This window comes from Sceloporus undulatus, chromosome 4 (genome assembly GCF_019175285.1).
Source record: "Sceloporus undulatus isolate JIND9_A2432 ecotype Alabama chromosome 4, SceUnd_v1.1, whole genome shotgun sequence".
NCBI classification, from domain to species: domain Eukaryota; kingdom Metazoa; phylum Chordata; class Lepidosauria; order Squamata; family Phrynosomatidae; genus Sceloporus; species Sceloporus undulatus.
Genome location: NC_056525.1, coordinates 60,617,765 through 60,638,010, shown reverse-complemented (window position 1 = coordinate 60,638,010; position 20,246 = coordinate 60,617,765). Strand labels below are relative to the sequence as shown.

The window sequence follows — 20,246 nt, the reverse complement described above, 5'->3', positions numbered from 1 at the left end:
AGAAGAGAAATCAAGGGATCAAAATGAGTACTTGAATGATACCACAAAATCATGTGTGATAAATTATTCTGCAGTGAACACAACTGATCTGGATTATATTCATGGTACTTAAAGCACTTGCTGCTTGCTCAGTAATAAAAAGCAGCTCTGTCCAATCAACTGTTTTTTTAGAAGGCAGTAGTTTTTGGAGTGGTCCAGATCCATCCACAACTACTGCAGTATTAACCAACCAATACAGTACCAAATGGACAGGTCATATGTCACATACAAGATCTGTATTCAGGACTAATCAAGAGTGCAACACTGTGTAAAAAAAATTTCAATGTTCTACTTGCTCTTCTTATGCTACTTTAGTCAAGAACAGTCAACTCTCTGAGGGTGACACAGGTCATTAATCAAATCTCAAAGGGCTGCCTTCACCCATCTCATGCTTTTTTTCCTATTCTCAATGCCCTCCTCTGGGGAGCACAGTCAATTTCAACATGTTTTTAAACAAAATGCCATCATCTACACACCAGGGAAGTATCAGCAGTCTTGGAAGAATCTCAAAGATTTCCTGAAGTGTGAACAAAATGGTTTCTTTTTGTGGGAGGGGAAGCTCTAAGGAGAATGAACAAACGGACTGGGCATGCACATTATCTTTAGAATGTGATCTGTTCTGTGGAGCATGGAATGGTGTGTCCTGGAAAGAACATGGCTGACAGGTAGACACTCTAAACAGGAGGGTAACATTCTGTTCAAGGTCCCAACTGGTTTTTTAAATCTTATTTTGGTCCAATATTTCTCCCCATCTTACTAATAATACCCCCCCCCCCGGATGCTCAAATTGAATAATTGATAAGATGTCAGGTGCACTATAACAACTATGTAAAGTACACTGTTGTTGTTATTTCCAATAATTGCGGAAAGATCCATCTGCCTTGCCTATAGCTTCCATGTGAGCTCACAACCAAGAAAACATTGAACTGAGGCCTTCTTTTAACAATGTCATGATATTACATTAGCTCAGTTCTTCCTCTATATCAGTGATGGAGGACCTTTTAGAGACTGAGACGTGTTACAGACCGCGTCTGGCGCCGGCTCCATTAGCTACGCCAAGAAGCCCCAGTGGCCAGACCACAAGGCTTCCCAGCGCAGCTAAAAAGGAGCGCCGAAATGGCGCTCCTTTTTGGCCCCTGGAAGTGGTGCCGTGAGGCGCGCACTCATGGCGTCACTTCCACCACGCCATGTCTGGATGCTGTGCATCCAAGACGTAAATATGGCAGCGCCCATGTGGACGGGTGCTGCCATTTACTAGGCGCTCCGCGCGTCCTAGGAAGAAAGGCAGTTAGGAAGGTGAGAACCTTCCTATCCCTAGCATGCCCCTTCCTAACCCTAGGACGCGCAGAGTGCGTACTAAATGGTGGTGTGTAACCCGCCTGAGTGCCTAAACTGCAACCCAAAACTTGCTTATTTATTACAAAGTGCCGAGTCCCTCTGGATTTCTAGTGACAAACTCTAGTGAACTCTGTGTTGGGAAGATGATGCGTGTGCCCACAGAGAGGGGTCTGAGTGCCACCTGTGGCACATGTGCCATAGGTTCGCCACCACTGTTCAGTACCTACCAGACTTTGACACAGATATTTAGTAATCTCACCATTCATGATGGATAGGCTATATCTGTAACACTTATTTGCAAATGCATACCCCATTGATTCAGTACTATGGTGAGATTATTCACTACTAAAGGCTATTGTATTGTATATACATCAAACATATCTATGCCTAAAGTGAAAATGCCATGTTTCCACAACCCATGACAGATAGTGTGGTATAATGGTTAGAGTGTTCAACCAGGGCTGGGAAGATCAAGGTTCAATCCACCACTCAGTCACGCATAGCCTAACCTCCCTCACAGGACTGATGTGAGAATTATATTGAAGGTGGTCACTAAGTGGACTACTTTATGTTCCTTTGAGTGGTCCTAGTAATCACCATGAACCTCCTCTCCCTGATGGATGGTGTAATGACCTCATGATTTAAACTCTGGAAGTGCTAGAAAACCTGAAGGTAAGAGAGGTGATCAGTTGTGAGCATTCACTGATAATGTGGTTCTTGCACTCTTGGCCACCTGGACCTGAAAATGTCACTGTGATAAACATGAGGAAATGAGTGGCAAGCGATGTCTACTTGCATCCAGACCAAACGGGCATATCCAGCACTGTCAGGAAGCTATTTTCATCTCTGCTTTGAAGACTTTGGTTACTGTAAGACTGAATAATAGCTGTAATCATCACCTTTAATTACTGGCCTTTCTGATATCACTGGAGCACTGGCCCTTTAAACAAATCCTCTTGGTCAGATGTGCCAGCAACAAAGAAAAAAGCCAGGCTCAGCTCCCCACTTAGAACTGCATTCCTTACCTGATTATCATTATCAGAAGCAACATGAAAGCGGGAAGAAGGCCAAGGCAAGTGGCCAGTGCCAAAAATAGACAGAGGACTTAGCAAGCTACCACCTGTGACACACAAGGACAGCATAGTTGGTAAACAAACCTACCAGCACCAGGCCTGAGATGGCAGCACAGTGGGACAAGGGGGGGGGGATGACAGAAGCAGTAGCAACAAGTCTTTCCAAAACCATTTGTTTGTGAGGCCTGTGTTTAAACGGATGTTGTGATTATTCAAAAAATGAACCAGTTGCACACCTTTCAACCAAGGCGTGGGCTCCCACACAACTGGGTGTGGCAAGTGACGGTTACTCTGTTCCCTTATCTTGACGGCAACTTGAGATAAAGGCCTGGTGCACTGTTTGCTCTGGCTCAGCATGTACACCACGCCCTAAAGACAGTTTTACTACTTTCTTCTGCAAGTGCCAAGCCTGCAAGGATAGGCCTCCTGGGCCTCCTTCTCCTTCCTTCAGTGCTCCAGGTGAAGAAGTGTACTCCCTGCAGGAAGGATATTAACTCTCTCCACTGCTTTCCAAATCAGCTCTAATACTAGACAGAGCAAAGACAAAGGCAGGTGGCAAACTTAGGAGTTCTACCAAAGGGCAACACATTTTAATGATTTACTTTTGTGAACTTTTACCACTTTGGTGCCATTTGGGAGGGGCAACATTAGGCTATTCTGGCTAAGTCATTAAAATACCTTGATCTATCTCTTAACTGAATTCAGAGTCCAGAGCTGGGCTCAAGTCATTTCACTGCCTGAAGAAAAGAACAAGGTGTTGCTTCCTTCCATTCCCCTCCACTGTACAAAAGCAGGTGAGCCTGACAGTTGAAGCTCATTTCACTGTTGGCAGTGGAATTACACATTTGAGGGCAGAATGCTCATTGAAGGGTTGCAGAGAAGGCTGTATACCACATAGAGCTATCCTCTTAATGCCTCATTTCTGTTTCCTACCTCTGCATTTGCTGCCCCAGGCAGTGGATTTCTTCCTAATGGTAGTGAAGGTGTTTTTACAAATAAAAATAAAGAAACCTGGAATAGAAACTGTATGAGGATTCTCTAGGATGAACTGGCAATATACCTGGGGGATTCTGAGACATATCATTGTCTTTTGAAGCAACACCACAAGTTGTGCAAAAGCCCAGGCATATCTACTGGCTGGGATAGCCATTGCCCATGGTCAAGAAGAAGAAGACAGGAAGGAGGAGAGGGAGGAAACAGAAAAGAAGAAAGGTTGCTCCCCAAAGGGCAAAACAGGGAAGAGATTTGCATAAGGTTTCCTTAAGCTATGCCATGCAATTTGTATAGATGCAACTATAGACATTATTAGTAAAATTTGAGTAGATGACTATGTGCCTCATCTGGTATGAAGCATTGGTAGGCAATTGTGAGCTTTGATTGGACAGCTTTTCAAATGCAAGATGACTTCAAAGAAGTCCTGACATCTATTCAAAGAGTAGACTGCCCCTGTAAAACCACCCTAGTGCTGGTGCTATTCCTGCCATCTTAAATGATACCTCCCCTATTCAGCCAGTTCTACAAAGACAAGAGGATAACAACCCATCCAAGTAATGGTAAGCAAGTGAGATTGGTTGAGTTAAATTTCTTTGACCATACTGTGGTGTAGCCAGAAATGACTGGAAGTTATTTCCAGTTGTGACTTAACGGGCTGAGAGACTAAGACAGTGTTGTGGTGTGTCTCTTGCCAAACCATCATTCCAGAAGAGACATTTTTATCTTGATTTGTGTGTGTGTGTGTGGGGGGGGGTGTCTTGGGGCCTTGGATTTAGATGAAGCTCAGTGGGCTACAGAAAAGGCCATGAGAAGTCACACACATACTGTGGACTACATTTGCCAATGTCAGGTAGAAACTGTGAGACAGCTTTGATCCTGATATTTGCTCAGTAATAAGACATATCAACCATGTTGCAATAATTAGTGAACTGGCACTGACTGACTGCAATTACAGACAAGGAAGCAAATTATGGGTAGCCATAAAGGATTAGTCAGATACTATAGCACAAAAACATCATATCCGGTCTCTAATGATGATGACAGCTAGAAAAGCAAGAACCAGTGTGAAGCCAATCCCTGCAATCTAAAGGGTTCCTGATCAAGACTGCTATTGCTAGGCAAGTGATATGGAAACCCTATCCTTTTTACTGTGCCAGTAAGCAATAAATACATTCAGAGCTAGGATTGTCAGAAGTGAAGAACTAAACAGACCTACTGAAATAGTTTTAACCTGGCCTGCAAAAGCAGTCAACTTATCTGAGAGAAAGGAGGAGGTTTTCCAGAAAGGAAATGTTTAATTAAAATAAAAGACATCATTCCAATGATGCAAACTTATTAAAAAAGGGGGGGGGTTGTTTGGGTAAATGAACATGGATCAAAGTCCAAACTGTAGAACAGACACCACTTAACAGTTTTTCAAATGCCAAGATAACTGATGACTCAGATTTTTTTTCTTTTTTAAAGCATAAACTTGTTCCCTTAGAATAAGTAGGCATACATTAAATTGTGAAATTAATTGCATTTTCACTCATTTTTTTCAGTTTTCTAAAACACATGTTCCATTTGCAAAGAGCAACCCATGCCAAATTTCCTATTCTGGCCAATGATATCCATTGCTCCTTGTTCTTTTGGGAAGAAGTACTACTGGATTTACTTTCAACACAAGTTGCAATGATTTTAGCTTTTACTCAAAAGTGGAAAACATGAGTATTTCTTAAGACAACTTACATACTCAGTTTCAAAAAGCAGACCAGAAATCTTGGCTGCATGGATATAACATTCTCCACATTGATTTACTTCTAAACTGGAACAAAGGGCACAATATAATTAAAAAGCAAGTATTTTTCAGTTTGCTCTCCCCCCACCCTCCAGCCAACCATTGTTTGTGTTTTATGTTGCACCCCTGTGCTGATTTCAATAGGTGCTTGGTTTTAATAGATACGAGCAGTCAACAGGGGTAGTAGTACATTTCCTGACTCGGGATTTATTGGTGCCAAGCATCAGGACACTAGATACTCAGAAAGCTTCTGTTCTGAATGCTCTCTCAGTGTCACTGTAGCCAAGAATTGCAACTGGCTTTCAGCATCTTATGGTTCAAAAATAATCCCCATCATAAAATGGTATTAGCATAATATAAGAAAAACAAAGACAAAGCACAATAATATTTGGAGGGAACAGGAAGGTAATCACATGCATACCAAGTATACATGCATAGATTGTTCTTCAAGAAACTTTATATCCTTGGACCAATGAAAAAGTTTTCTAAAAGGTTCAGAAATAGTCTCCAGAAGGCTTTTAGATAACCTCAAAGCACTCCATAAAGTGTCAATTTGTTCTAAGAAAGCTATTACCGAAATACAGGTCTTGGGTTTTCCCCCTCTCGTTGACCAACAGGACCATGGCCATGACCCAATGAGATTTATCACTTGTAGCAGACAACCCCCCTCCCCCCTGAAACCCCCTGTATACCCCCCCCCAAAAAAAACCTGCACTGGAGGTCTGAGAACTTCTCTGGAGGCAGTTTTCAAGTGATGCCAAGGGCTTTTGGGGAAAGTTCCATTGTGCTAGCACTGCAGTTTGTGCATCACATTCGATTTTCAGATTTTTCAGTTTAGATTTTTACTCTAAATTTAATTTAGATTTTTAAATCTCCTTTGCTTTTTAAATCTCTGGCTCATGCTCTGGTTCTAAAAACTGGAATGACATGCAGGGGGGTATGCATGTCAAAGGCATACATCTGTGTGAAGAATAAGGGGGGAAATAACCTGTATTAATAACATTATGTTTGTGACCCATTACAACTATAGCAATATCCACACCAAATGATATCAATGGCTTTTTTCTTCTCTTCTCTCTCCCTCTTTTTGCAACTTTGATATGAGCTATGGGTTGACCTAATCGACACTTCCCACACCAATGTCCTAACTGGAACACAAACTGAATGTTGTGATGCATTAAAAAATACACACAAAAAGTGTACATTAGTGAAAATGGCATACAAAAAGGTATATAAAAAGGATGTATTTATGGAAAGTGCTTGCAAAATTAGGTATATTAGGGGAAATGGAACACATATGAATAAACCAATGTACAAATGGAGAGAAAAAACCTGTGCTTGAAAAAAATGTGAATGCTTTAGAAAAAGAATCAGACAGATCCATCCATCTCTATGCAAGACGGGCTTCTGAACTTTGCTGTGTATTTCCTTAGCAGCGTGACCACTACCATTTTAAAACAGCAGTTATATACAGTGGATGACCAATTCCAGTCCATTCAGCTATAAATGAGGGCCAGATGTGGGGGGGTTGAAAGTCAAAGGCGCTTGTCACCACATACTGTCAGATGAAGACTATAGGACTACAGATCTGGCTTTATAGGTTACATAGATGTTATATAATAGTACATTTTAAGGTGAGTACATTGAAATGGTATCTAATGAAAACAACATATCAAGTCTTCTAGCTTTCAGTTAATAGAGTTGCCCATAGAACAACATCACAGGGCAGTTGTTAAGCCTGTTAATTTTTCCTTCAGTTTCTTTATATACTATCCATTGGATTGAGATACCCCAGATCTTGAAGGTCATTAAACAGACAAAATGGCCCTTGCCATTTGACTGTGTCTATGCTCTCCTCCCATACTATTAAATCAGCTGCTGTCACACTGCAAAATGAATGCAGTTTGACACCTCTTTAACTGTCATGGCTCCATCCTATGGAAGCTTGTGATTTGTAGTTTGTTGTGGCACCAGAGTTTCCTGACAGAGTAGACTAAATATCTCACAAAACTACAGATCCCAGAATTCCATAGTATTGAGCCATGGTAGTTAAAGCGGTGTTAAACTGCATTAATTCTGCAGTACAGATGCAGCCTGAGTCGGGGAGGCACTTCCTTTCTCCTGTAGTCTTCAGAGAATGGGAACTGAAGGGATATGTTCTACCTACAGAATTCAAACAGGGCTATTGTGAATCAAACGTGTGTGTGTGTGTGTGTGTGTGTGTGCGTGCGCGCGCACATACCACAATGTAACCATTTTCCCTTTTCAAAATACTGCATGTGTCATTATTGCATCTCCCTGTTTCCATGTATGTAACACTCTCCAGGACTTTTAGGTCTAATGGGGACAAATGTCTGGTACTCAAAATAACTAATCTGAAGTTGTATAGATCTACAGAATAGCAAACAATTTGTACATCACAATGTGGAGAAGGTCATTGTAGCAATAGCATCTATGTGGCCTCCACTATCCTGAGCTCTCCAATGTCTGTTACAAGAAAATAAATCACTTTGTTTTATATTAAATGTAGAAGGAACTAATGGAGTGTGGACAAATGAGTCAAATGTGACATCCATCCAGTCTAAATAAAATAAATAAATATTTTTTTTATTTCTATCCCGCTTTTTGCCAGGCAATCAAAGCGCCGTACAACAGGTTAAAATACATCCATATATACACAATGCCCCCCTTAAAACAAGATTAAACAATGTAAGATTAAAAACTACATATTAAAACTGACTAAGCTAAATAAAAATCATCACAGGCAGAGTTCACTGGATGGGAAGTCTTATTTGTGGCCGAGCATTTTATTCTGGGAAGGCTTGCCGGAAGAGATCTGTCTTTATGGCCTTTTTAAAGCTCTCTAGGAGCATGTCCTGTAAAGGTTTTAAAATTTCAGCTTCAAATATGTTTTTGCAGCTCAAAAAAGCATTTTTACACACACACCTTTTTTTTAATGTGACAGGTGTTCTAAATTACTACAAGGCACCTCATTATCAAACTACTAAAATGTCCAAATTCAGTACGTACATACTAACCACGTTGATCTCAACTAAGGCAGACAGTGCTAAGGCACCCAAATATATGTTCATGTAACAGCTGAGGAATTAGGCCCGTTCCAGACAGGCATAAAGTACGCATCCAGTACGTACTAGGGTTATGAAGGGGCATCACTTCTTGACGCCCCTAACCCTAGTGCATACTGGATACGTACAAAATGGCTTCCACACGGGCGCTGCCATCTTGACGTAGCAGACACATAGCGTCCACACGCGTGCCCCAGATGTGACGCCGCGAGTGCATGACTAGCGCCTCGCGGTGCCACATAGCGCCATTTTCGAGCTTCTTTTTGCCACGTCCAGGAACCACACGGTTTGGCCGCTGCTGTTCCCGGATGTGGCAACTGGCAGCGCTGGCAGACCACCGCTTTTAAGTGGTCTGTAACGCGCCTAAGATACATATTTTTTTAAAAGTACACATCTGCATTAGAAGCATGTTAAAGAGAACAGAAGTTGCACCATTAACTAGGTACACATGAGTTATATGCTATGTTATAACATTCAACAGACACGTGCCAGTGAGTTTTAAATCATGCATTTTGTCTTAACCATACCTGTATCCTTTATGAATGTGGAGAAGTCATAAATTTCTCCTTGTCCATGAAGCGTGCGTTTCAAGTCCACATGTTATTTAAAAGTAGTCAGGTATATAACATTTCTCCCCTCACAAAAGATCCCACCACCACCACAGTGAAGCTCTTCAAAGAGGGATCACTTCCTTTTTTTTCTGGAGTTAGTGACTGACTTTGTTTTACTAAGCAGGAATGAAATAAATGTTGTTATGCTCAGAGGCTTCCCTCTCTTGTGATGCCCAGTTACAGGCCAGTTATCCTCCTGTAGTGGGTATTTAGCCTGCCTAACTACCCTAAAAGCACCTGATCCCATCTGATCATGGAAGCTAAGCAGGAACAGCCCTGGTTAGTATTGGGATGGAAGACCACCAACAAATACCAGGTATTTGGAAGAAACTGGCAAAACCACTTCTGAATATTCATTGTCAAAGAAACCGTATTAAATTCACGGGGTCTCCATAAGATGACAGGCAATTTGAAGGCATGTGCTCACATGCGCATATGCACACACACACACACACACACACTCACACAGTAGCCAGCAATATAAAATTGCATTTATGATGTTTATTTGTCCATCATATTTATTGGCTACCTCTCCACCAAGTATTTAAGGCAACAAACAGAGCTAATAATCACAATTAAAGCAATTCAAACAATATAAAAACAAAAATGTGGCAACAAAAGAAAATGGCTGGGACACAATCCAACCAACGCCAAGCTCTTTTTAATCATATTAATTAAGCAAGTGCTGAACAGTACAATCCCATTTATGAAAACTCAAAAGCACAGTCTAGTAAACTCAAAGTGACTTCATCTCAAGAAACTGCATAGGGGACAGCAGCCTAAATGGCTTCCACGGGGGTCAATGATAGTTCAGTTTGCTTAGCTTTTGATAGACTGCCCATTTTCCCAATTTGCTTTTTCTAAAAAAAAAAAACCCATCACAAATCCAAAAGGACTAAAAACCAATAATAAAGGCTGCAACCCTGTGGATGCATACTTGAGAATAAGCCACATCTGCCTGCAATGGGACAGAGTCCTTTAGCACCAAATCTTAAATTAGACAAAATGTATAACCAGAATCAATGTGTATATAGCTGCTCATAGAGGGAATAATGATTTACATTTGAGATGAGAACTAGGCACATCACATCAAAAGTATGTAACATGATGAAGGGCTTATTAAACAGTATGGCACTGAGGACACCTCCAGCAATGCTGGCTGAAGGGTTCAGGTTGCTGAAGTCCACACAGATAACTTTTTCAAACTCTGTTGCTTTCTAATCAAGATGGTGCTGGCCCAGCCAGTTAGGTATCACTGTAGGTAAGCTACCATGTTCAATACAAGATCATTCCAATTAATAATCCTGTTACCAAATAGATATTTTGCTGGAGAGTATGAAACTTCAAAACACTGGAAGCATTGGACAGCAAGGTCTATTTGTTGATCCAGCAACTCCATCTCACAACAAGCCATTGAATACTTCAGAATAGAGCATATCCATCCTTTCAGCAGGCTTCTTAACCATTCATGTTTGCCTGTTGCTAACCAGGGTTGACCTTCCATCATCCCTGTCCACTGCCCCATACTGGCTGTGGCTGATGGAACTAGATTCCTGCAATATATGCTGAGCAGGTTGGGAAAGACTGCTCTAGACAAATGCATTCATGTAGTAACAAACTGGACAAATGTTTATGTTGCCACAGATTCCTTTAAAAAGAATCATTTCATTTCATGTTGCCTTTCATGTTTCTTAGCCCTACATAGTGCAGCTCCATCTCCCCAAATCCTTTTAAAGTTGCACATATCAGTGTTAGTGGAGATCATGCAACATATGCTTCTCATTGTATGGGGGGAATACTTAGACTCAGGTGCCTGACACTGCGAAAACCAAAGTATATAGTCATACAACTTGAATCAAGTTATCATTGAAAAACATCTAAAGCATGAAAGAAGTGCAAAACTACAGTGTCATTCATTTCCAGATTACACCATCTATCTTGCATATAAATCCCACTTTTGAGTATCCTCAGTTGTTTTGTAATTTCAGAGTTTGAACCCTTTCCTCATTAACAGTGAATGTTCTGGGCCAGTTTTGAGTATGAGTATGTGTGTTTTATTACACAGACATTAAATCACATTCCAATTGTGGCCCTTACTCCATAAGGACCTTATCCCTACAGTGTCACATGCATGCCATTTCCCCTCCACATTTAACCTAACATTACCACTCAAAACAGTACATATTAGCTGAAAGCACACCGACATTACCTATTCTGAAACACCCTCCAAATATCAACTGTTTGGTGGGGTCAGAAGGAAGGCGAGTGCAACTCTCCAAGTGAACACCTGGATTTACCTTCAAGTAAGAAGTGACAGCATCCTTCATTGCCCAGGCATCAGGCAAATAGAGAAGGAGGGGGAATCCTGCCTGTAAGGCTGGCTCCAATGCAGAGGCTGGGGAAAGACAGCTGCAGCTGGGGCTGAATGTGCTGTCTCAATGAAGAAATGAAGAAGGAAAGAAGGAAAAAGAGAAGCAGCAACAGCTTCTTTCTTCAGGACGGCAGATCCGTCAGCAAAAAGGCTGAGTAACATCCACAGGCTGGAAGGAACTGGAAGAGTGATAAGCTTGGTCTGAAATCTGAAACTGCAGGTTGGGCCAGTCATATATAAACACACACACACACCCATTCACTCTCTTCTCTCACATACCACTCCTCTGTGCTTCCTCAGTAATAGGAGGCAGCCCTCTAGCTGTTTTATGGAAAACTAGAGAATCTGCATAATATTGAGCACAGGAAAAAGAGAGACAGGGACCTGTCAAAAACCAGCCCACATGGGCTTTTCATCAACATGCAGTCTATAATGAAAGCGGATTAAATGCTCAAGCAAGGAACATAAATCTGACATAATTTGTCTTCCCACTTTGGAGTTATTTTTGGGATATTCTTGCATTGTTCAATGTGAACTGTTATTTCAGGGAGTGTAAAAATGAAAAATGAGGAAAGAAAAATTCACAGAGAGGCTCTTCATTCAGCATGATTGATGCAATTTACTAAGAGGTGGGACTAGGTTTGCTATCTAAATCATGAATCAAAGTAGTTGATTTATTGACATGTTACATTTCCAGGTAATTTCAAGATGAGAGCCAGCATGGTGTAGTGGTATTGGACTATGGCTCTGGAGACCAGGGTTCAAATCCCCACTCGGCCATGAAACCCACTGAATGACATTGGGCAAGTCACATACTCTCAGCCTCAGGGGATGGCAATGATAAGCTCCTCCCCCCGAAGAAACCTGCCAAGAAAACCATGTGATAGGTTCGCCTTAGAGTTGCCATAGGTTGGAAATGGCTTGAAGGCATACAACAACAACAACAACAATTGCAAGGCTTGAGAATACTGTACTCCACTCAACTGTTACAGACTGCCAAAATAAAGCTGTTCGGGTCTCTTTGGAGGTATGCTGTTTAAATGATGCATGGGTCCTAAGAGTCCAGAGGTCATGCCAAAGCCACACTCCATTCCTAAGCACTGGAGTGCAGCTTTGGTGCAGCTTCCGGATTCTTAGGATGCATGCATCATTTAAACAGCATACCTCCAAAGAGACCTGAAGCAGCTTTATTTTGGCAGTCTGTAACAGGCCTTAGTTTAGTGGTACCTTTTTTAAGACTAGTATTTTGATTTTTCAAAAGAGGTTGATGACTTCAGTTGCAATGTGATCCTATACATATACTATTAGGATGCGTTATTCTAATCAGAAGTAAGTCTCATTGAGTGCAATTGTGTTATAACAGTACATATGGGATTGCAGTCCTACACTGAAATGCTATGCATGTTTATTCTGAAGTTGATCCTGTTCTATTCACTCTTATCTGCTCAATAGTAGTTTGCTTAATTTACTGAGCAATTAAATCACTGAATGTGCCTTTGTGACTCAACCCATTCATAAATTACAAAATTATGAAATCAATATATATATATACATATTCATATACATCTCCTCTTATGTTCTGAAGAGGTAAAAATGGGACATAGAGAAAAAGGACCACTGATCACTAGGTCAGCTGCTGATCATACAGTACTGTAGTGGTAAAGTGCCTCACCAATCTACAAATTCCAAGATTCCATAGGATATTGCCACAGCAGTTAAAATTTAATCTTATCACTATAATTGTGTGGTGTGAAAGGGCCCAAAATCTTTCTTTGAATCTAGTTGATCCAAAGCTAGATCCACACTGCCTCTGGAATGCAATGTTTCAGAGTGTTACTCCTGCTGTTAATGGAAGGGGAAAACCTAGAGGTAGCTTTCTGTTTACTATGTTTCTGCAAATACAAGTGGGCAGTCAGGACAGCTTTCATCATCATTGGAACTCTTCTCCTTTGACAGAGATAAATCTCTCCCTAAATCCCAGTCTCTACCTGCTTTACATAATGCCCTCAAGAATTTTTTAAAAAGTATAGAAGCTGATTAATATGGATGGATTATTGACAGTTTGACTGGCCAGACCAAGACATTCTTCTGCTGGTGGCATTGAACAAAGTAGTGCCCACCTCCCATTCCATGGACAAAAATTGACTGGATTCTTTCCTCAGCACTCTTGATGGTGGAGTGCTCTCCATCATACCTGGCAGAAAGCTAGGTTAGGGGAAAGGCATAGTGGTTGTCTGGCACACAGCAATTCCTCCAGTGCCTCTCACACCATCTGCTATCCAAGGTGACTGGCTTACTTTGCTTAATGGTAAGGCCAGCACCTGCTTTGCCAGATCTACTTTTAGATGCTGCTTAAAAGAGTTGATAAATTTAGGTTTCACAGAATAGTTGCATGTGATAAACATTGCACATTCCTGTTGAAACTGTTACAGCCCTCCCCCAAACCTTCAAAGATGTGGGCATAAGTTCCTGAAGCTGCAACAAGGAGACACTCCTTGTTGAATCATAAGGGTAGACGGATCTCCCATCCCAAGTACAGGAAGAGTAGTCCCTGTCAGCCCAGTTTACCTCATCTAGCTTACAGTTGCATTTTTTAAATGTTTGCTCGGTTTAGCTGTATGTGCTCTCTCTTGCTCTCTCTCTGTTTATATTGTGACTGTAACCTGTACCTTGTTGCTTAACAAACTTGATTGATCACTTACAGTTGAAAGGTTTATTTCTGTCCTGCTTTCAATCTTTCTACATTGGTCATGTTACATGACCAGGTTCTTCAAAGGACTAAGAAAATGCTCTTTGTGTAAAGTCATGACTTAAGGGGAAGAGAACAGTAAAGGTCAAAATAAAAGCCTGCTCATGATAAAGGCAGATATGTCATAGAAGAAGACAGCCCATGCCTTTTCATAAATGCTATTGAATGCTACACCAGCAAGCCTTTGCACCAGTGGCATCACCAGAGGGTGTGTACCGGACCAGGTGATACCATCAGAGGGAGTGACACCAGGAGCAGTGAGGTGTCCCAAGGTCCCTCCCCCCAAAAAGAAAGGCGGGGACTCTTCTTTATGTGCTGCTCCCATGGGGGTGGTAAAGCCATAGGCCATACTTTCTGTTTCCCCATCCCACAGCCTCCCCCTAACCATCTTTTGCTCCTTTCTACCATTGTCCTTGAGGGGGAATTGTTTGCTCTGGCCTCTTTCCTTGATGATAGCAATCTTTTGTAATAAAAAAAAAACCCTGTTCTTGCTCAGGGGGGCATCCTCTCTTTGCTATCTCATCTGGGGAGGAGATGGTAGTGGCAGGACACTGGGCTCCCCAGGATTCTTCTCCATCTGCATCTTCATCCAAGGAGGTCAATGGGGGGGCGACATCATGAGTCATCACACTGGGTGACACCAACCCTAGTTGCTTTGTATAGGCATCTCCTTTTAGATCCTGGGCTTACAGCAGAAAGATCTTCCATTGCTTTGCTGCTTTCACACAAGAAAACCACCAGGGTTTATGTCTGTTAAATGCAGCCAATTCCTCTTCATCTAGTATGATGGCAGATGCATTAACATAAAACATTGATGTATCTAAATGGATGCCAGGTTTTCTCCAGTACAGGCAGCTGTAAATAAGGAGTAGACCTAGGAGCAATATTTAGAACATCACCATTTCTCCCCACAAGGCGTTAGTTGAAAAGCTCTCAAGCTTATGTTGGACATAGATTAGCACAACATGTGCATGAGCAAGTAATTCTTTATATATTAAAAATGCCCTAGGTGTTGTAGGCTATATTTCAGAGGAAGAAACTGGAAAAAACATCTCTGAGTATTACTTGCATCAAAAACTCTACAAAATTCATAGGGTCACCATAAATTAAGAGGATATTTAAAGGCACACCTAGGTGATACTATTTACTTTTTTCTCAGACACTTCACATGCTCTCACCCGTGTGCTGTGGCTGTGGCAGCAAAGCAAGAGCATGAGAAATAGTTATGATGTCACAGTTGAATCCTGCAAGCCCTCTGTTTGCAAGGTTCTGTAGTAAATATATTTATTTAGGTAAATATATTCTTCAAGGAGCTCAAGACAGCTCCTTCTTTTTTATTTTATCTTTACAGTATAACAGGATGCAAGTTAATTTCATGTAGGGAAACAGATTCAAGTAAACTTCATAACTGAGTAGGGATTGTATCCAAGATCTCCCTGGTTGAAATTGAGTAAACTCAGGTCAGGTTTACCATTAGGCCAGGGGCAGACAAATTCATTGGATCCATAGACCCTCCATGGAACCACATGGACCACCCAAAATGCCAAAATGAAGGGGGGAAAGTGAAAAAAATAGAACTGACAGGGTCCACTTCGGGTTTTGAAAAGAATGCATTTTTGTTAATGTTATACAGTATGGAAAAGCCACTGGTAGAGGCTGAAAAACCAGCCTTGAGGGCCACCTGTGACCCCAAGGCTGCACTTTGCCCATCCCTACCTTAGGTAAATGAAAGAGACAATCTCAGGAAACAAATTTCAGGGAATAAAAGTGGCAACGACCTGGCCATTTCTTTTGAGCCACTGTACCAGTACTCCATGGACCTTCCCCAATGTTGGAGGGCAAAACCCTGTGTATCGCATATCCTGCCCTGTGCCCCCCCCCACTAACTTTTTTTCTTCAATTGCCAAATTACTAATACTGCATTTCAGTTGAGCTTTTAGAAATACACTTTCAGCTTCCAAAGAAAAGGGACAAAGTTACGAAAGGAATGTGACACAGCAAATGGAAAAGTTCAAGGTGTGAATAAGTTTCATTGTTGCATTCTTTGCAATGCTAGCACTGAAGGAAGAGAAGTGAAAAAAAAGTCATTTGTGGGTGCAAAATTCTTGATTGGGGAAGCAATGCCCTAATTTTACCCCTTAGGGGATTGCATTTAGAAATCTCCTCCCAGTAGGTACATCCCTGATGCTGGCCTTGCACACCACTGAAGTAAAATTCAACTGCCCCAAGCAGAATCTATATATGGAATGAATGTACATCTCTTTTGTTTTTCATCTGAGTCAAGAAAATACCTTGGGGCTGCCCTGGGTGCAGTATCTCCCACAGTACAGCACATCAGCTCTCAGTACAGCCCTACACGCAACCCTCAAATCACTTTGTACACAAAGATACAAAACAGAATCCCCCCTCCCATTTGTTACATGATAATCAAAGGGCATAATTCATATCCTTCATGTTCCCATTATTCAGGATGAGTGCATAGAATGAGATATTCAACTACAGAAAATCAAAGCCAGCTGGCGCATGCAGCATACTGTGTCGTTTTAAATAGGACTTGCTTTCAAAGTTCTGCTAAAATTATTTGACATTTATTTTCAGCCAAATAGCAAGCATGCCTCCTCTATGGGTTTACATTCAGAAATCAGATGGAACTTACCCACAATCTGGCCATTGTAAAAGACAAATTGATTCCTCTGAAAGCTTTTGAGAAAGCCTCCTTGCTGGAGGAAACAATCCTTTCATGGTGGCAGAGAAATTAAACTAGATGACCTGGAAAGACCATTTCCAGGGTTTATTTTTAACAAGCAAAAATCCAGCTCCTTTTTCTGTCACAGAAAGATTTGTGCACTGTCCAGTTGATCTTCACCATGCAGAAATGTGATAAACTAGATCAGAGTTTCTCAACAGTGATTATTCTGTACATTTCTCACCTATAAAGCATCTGACCAGAGGTCCCAGTATTGAAGATACACCCACTCATAAACTATGCAAAAAAGGCAGCATCCAAGTACAAAAAAGAATGATGTTGATAGAAGGTACTTACAGGAGCATAGCAGGATGCTCCCGTCACTATCGCACAATTGCTCGAAGATTATCAGACGACACGGCACGATGTCACCATAGTCGCTGCATCATTCCATGAATAAAGAAATAAGAGTAATTTTAGTGCCACTTTTCATTCATAGGGAAGTCCTGTGAATGAAAAGCAGCAATAAAATTACTCTGGTTTTTTGCTGCAGGATATGCCTAGATATAAACAAGTCCCCATGATCATTTTTAAATGTGGACAGAAATAAAGGGATGTGCTGGTGCACAGCAACACAAGAAACCCTATAAGATCAATGGATTCTGCTACAAATGGAAGTAAATGTGTTCAACAATTTCCATGTGAAAATGTCAGTGTTATGTTCTAACTGTTTCAGGTTAAAATTATTCAGTTATCAATTGGACAACAAACAATATCTTCTTAAACAGCTATTTACTTGCAACACACAAGGAATAATACATGTCATACAGTGTGCCCATGGATCTATTATATGTAGGAATTACAACAAGAAAAGTAAGGATTTATATTTGTAAACAAAACTTGTATTAGAACCAGAAAAATGCATGCACCATTAGTGAAGCATTTTTATGAGTTCAAGGATAAGGAGAAAGGTATTAGGTTTTGGTGCGTAGAAAAAATTGTGGTTAAACATAGGGCTATAACAAATTGAGAAAAAGAGAACTGTATTGGATTCACAAACTGAAAACTATTAATTCCCAGTGATTTAAATGAAGGTGTAAACGAGATAACAGTATTCTAGCCAGTTTCCTCTTCACTGTTTTGTATAATGGTGTATACCTCTAATTTCCATCTTCAAGTCTTGTTATTTATGTTAAATGTATTTGCACATGATCTGTAGTGTTCATGTTTGGAATGTTTATATCAAAAAACTATTTTTATGATGTAGGGCTGTTTGTTCTAGTCGATGCTGTTCCTTTTTAAAGATGTCATTTGCCTTGTCTTATTCTAGTGTCTTGTTTATTATGTTTGTTTGAAAGTGTATTATTTTTATATGTGATATAACAGATTCTAATTTAAATGTTATCTGTAGTGAAACTATACAGTCAAGTATTTTAAGAAGGATTTGTTATCTGAGGTCTCATTAACTGTAAGTACACACTTGATTGCAGCCTTGACTCAAGATACTGTAATTAATGACAGATGAGGTACAGAGGTTGGAGTGGAAATCTTACTATATAAACAGAAACTTCTGAGCATTGGCATTAGGCCATGGAGAGTGAAGGAAAAGGGGGGATTTTTATTTCATATAAATCTATAGTGTTAGTAAGTACTGGACTGAAGTTGTTCCTTTGTAAATATGTGTACCTTTAATATCTATATGATTATGTAGGGTTTTTTGCCAACACTTCAGCCTTTAGTCTGGAGGAAATATTGAACAACATAAGATTTGCAGTGGCCACTGAGGAACACTGCTAATCCAAAAGCTTCTGTCTTCTGTCTGAAGAAATGGATGAGACCTTGGGCCATCTTTTTTAACTTCAACAAATTATTTGTGTTTTATGGACCTTCTCCCATACTGCTATTTTTGACTGTGTAGAGTTAATTTGAATAATTAGTTATTTTAATGATTTATTTTATACAGTACCTTTACATGCGTGTGCGCACACACACACACACACACATTTTATATTCATATCCTAATTTTTCTGTATACCTTTTACCAGATGATAATATAAACCAAACAATATTTTTTATTTGGTTTTGCTTCCAGTTGTATATGGAAGCATAGATCCATGAGCATGGCATGTTAGGCTAGTGCACTTGCACTTTTAATGGTTATGCAGAAAAGAGATTTAGGGTTATCATGAAGGGAAAACACAAGAGTAAAGTGTGATTCAGGCTTCCTTCTCTCTAAATAAAGTGTGTATTTGCAACAGAGGACATTAAATACAAAGAAAGCACTCCAAATTACAGAATCTTAATTATGGACTACCCACAAAAGCATCCTTGCTCTTGGCGTTTGATCAGTGGAATCTGGGGTTTTGCTTCTCATCAGTATTTCAATTACAAACAAAAATTATTTATTTATTGAATCTATTGAACCTGGCTTTCCACTAGAACTAGTGCTAAAGGTGGCTAAAAATAAAACACAGATGGCATACAAAATCATCATTAAAATATTATAACACATCATCAAAACATGATTAGACACCATGTGAATTAAACATACCTTTAAAAAAGAAATAAGAAAGCAAGATGTTTGTTTTTTAAGGGAAGGGTTTTTTGGATTTATTTATTTAAGCAGGGGTAGCAGCACTTTTCACATGAAAAATTCCAAATCCACATTAGACCAATGAAGAAAGAAAATTCTGGATTATATCTTGGTATTTTTCCATAAATCTTTTGAAAGGGGTGTGGTAAAACAAGATTTTTCATGATAAGTATAGATTTTTTTTAAACAAGTCCCACATGGTGGATGATCAGGGTAACCAGACATGCTCTTTTTCCAGGACATGTCCTACATTTCAAACTTCTGTCCTGGAAGAATTTCAAAATGTTATCCATTTTGAAAGTGATTTAGAAGTGCATTGAGTAGCATCACACTTGCTGTTTTCCTTCATGAAATTTGTCTACTTGGCAACCTGTCCTTATTGCAAATAGGGGGTAGGATGGATCCTTCTCAAGTTATTTTTTTCCTGGGATCAGCAGCAACAGACAAGAGGTTGCCATAAAACCAGCAATAGCAGAACATGTCATAAACCATCCTGGGCATAAAATCCTATTTGAAAGCACTGAAATTCTGGGTTTTCCAGTAGACAGTGGATCACTGATTAAACAGACATAAATCCTCCTCACATATCCTCCCACCATGAGGCCTTGTCATTCACCAACAGACCAACACACATTAACATGTAAATCACTTCCTCTCAACCAAGCGTCACACAGTATATATACCCCACACACCTCCATGCCACCATTCTCTGAAGATGCCAGCCACAGATGCAGGCAAAACACCAGGAATAAATCCTTCTAGTACATGGCCACAAAGCCCAAAAAATCCACAAAGACTATAATACAGTCATCCCTCCTCATAGGCGGACTTGTCTTCCGCAACTTTGAGCTTATGCGGAAGGCAAGCCCCATTAGAAGTAATGAGGCGCTCACCCACACCATGCACCCCGCATGTTGCTACATGCACACA

General features: G+C 40.5%; 1 protein-coding gene across 2 annotated transcripts in view; it reads right to left on the bottom strand.

The window, feature by feature from the left end:
- The window catches only part of PLEKHA6 (pleckstrin homology domain containing A6), a 284,203-nt gene that overhangs the window by 176,678 nt on the left and 87,279 nt on the right, over positions 1–20,246 (bottom strand). The window contains exon 1 of one of the 2 annotated variants that reach the window (XM_042463585.1): positions 11,215–11,479. The exons of the other annotated variant lie outside the window; for it this stretch is intronic. The gene's annotated coding sequence lies outside the window, so the exon portion shown is untranslated. Of the gene's footprint in view, positions 1–11,214; positions 11,480–20,246 lie in introns of those variants that run through there. 2 annotated transcript variants of the gene reach the window in all.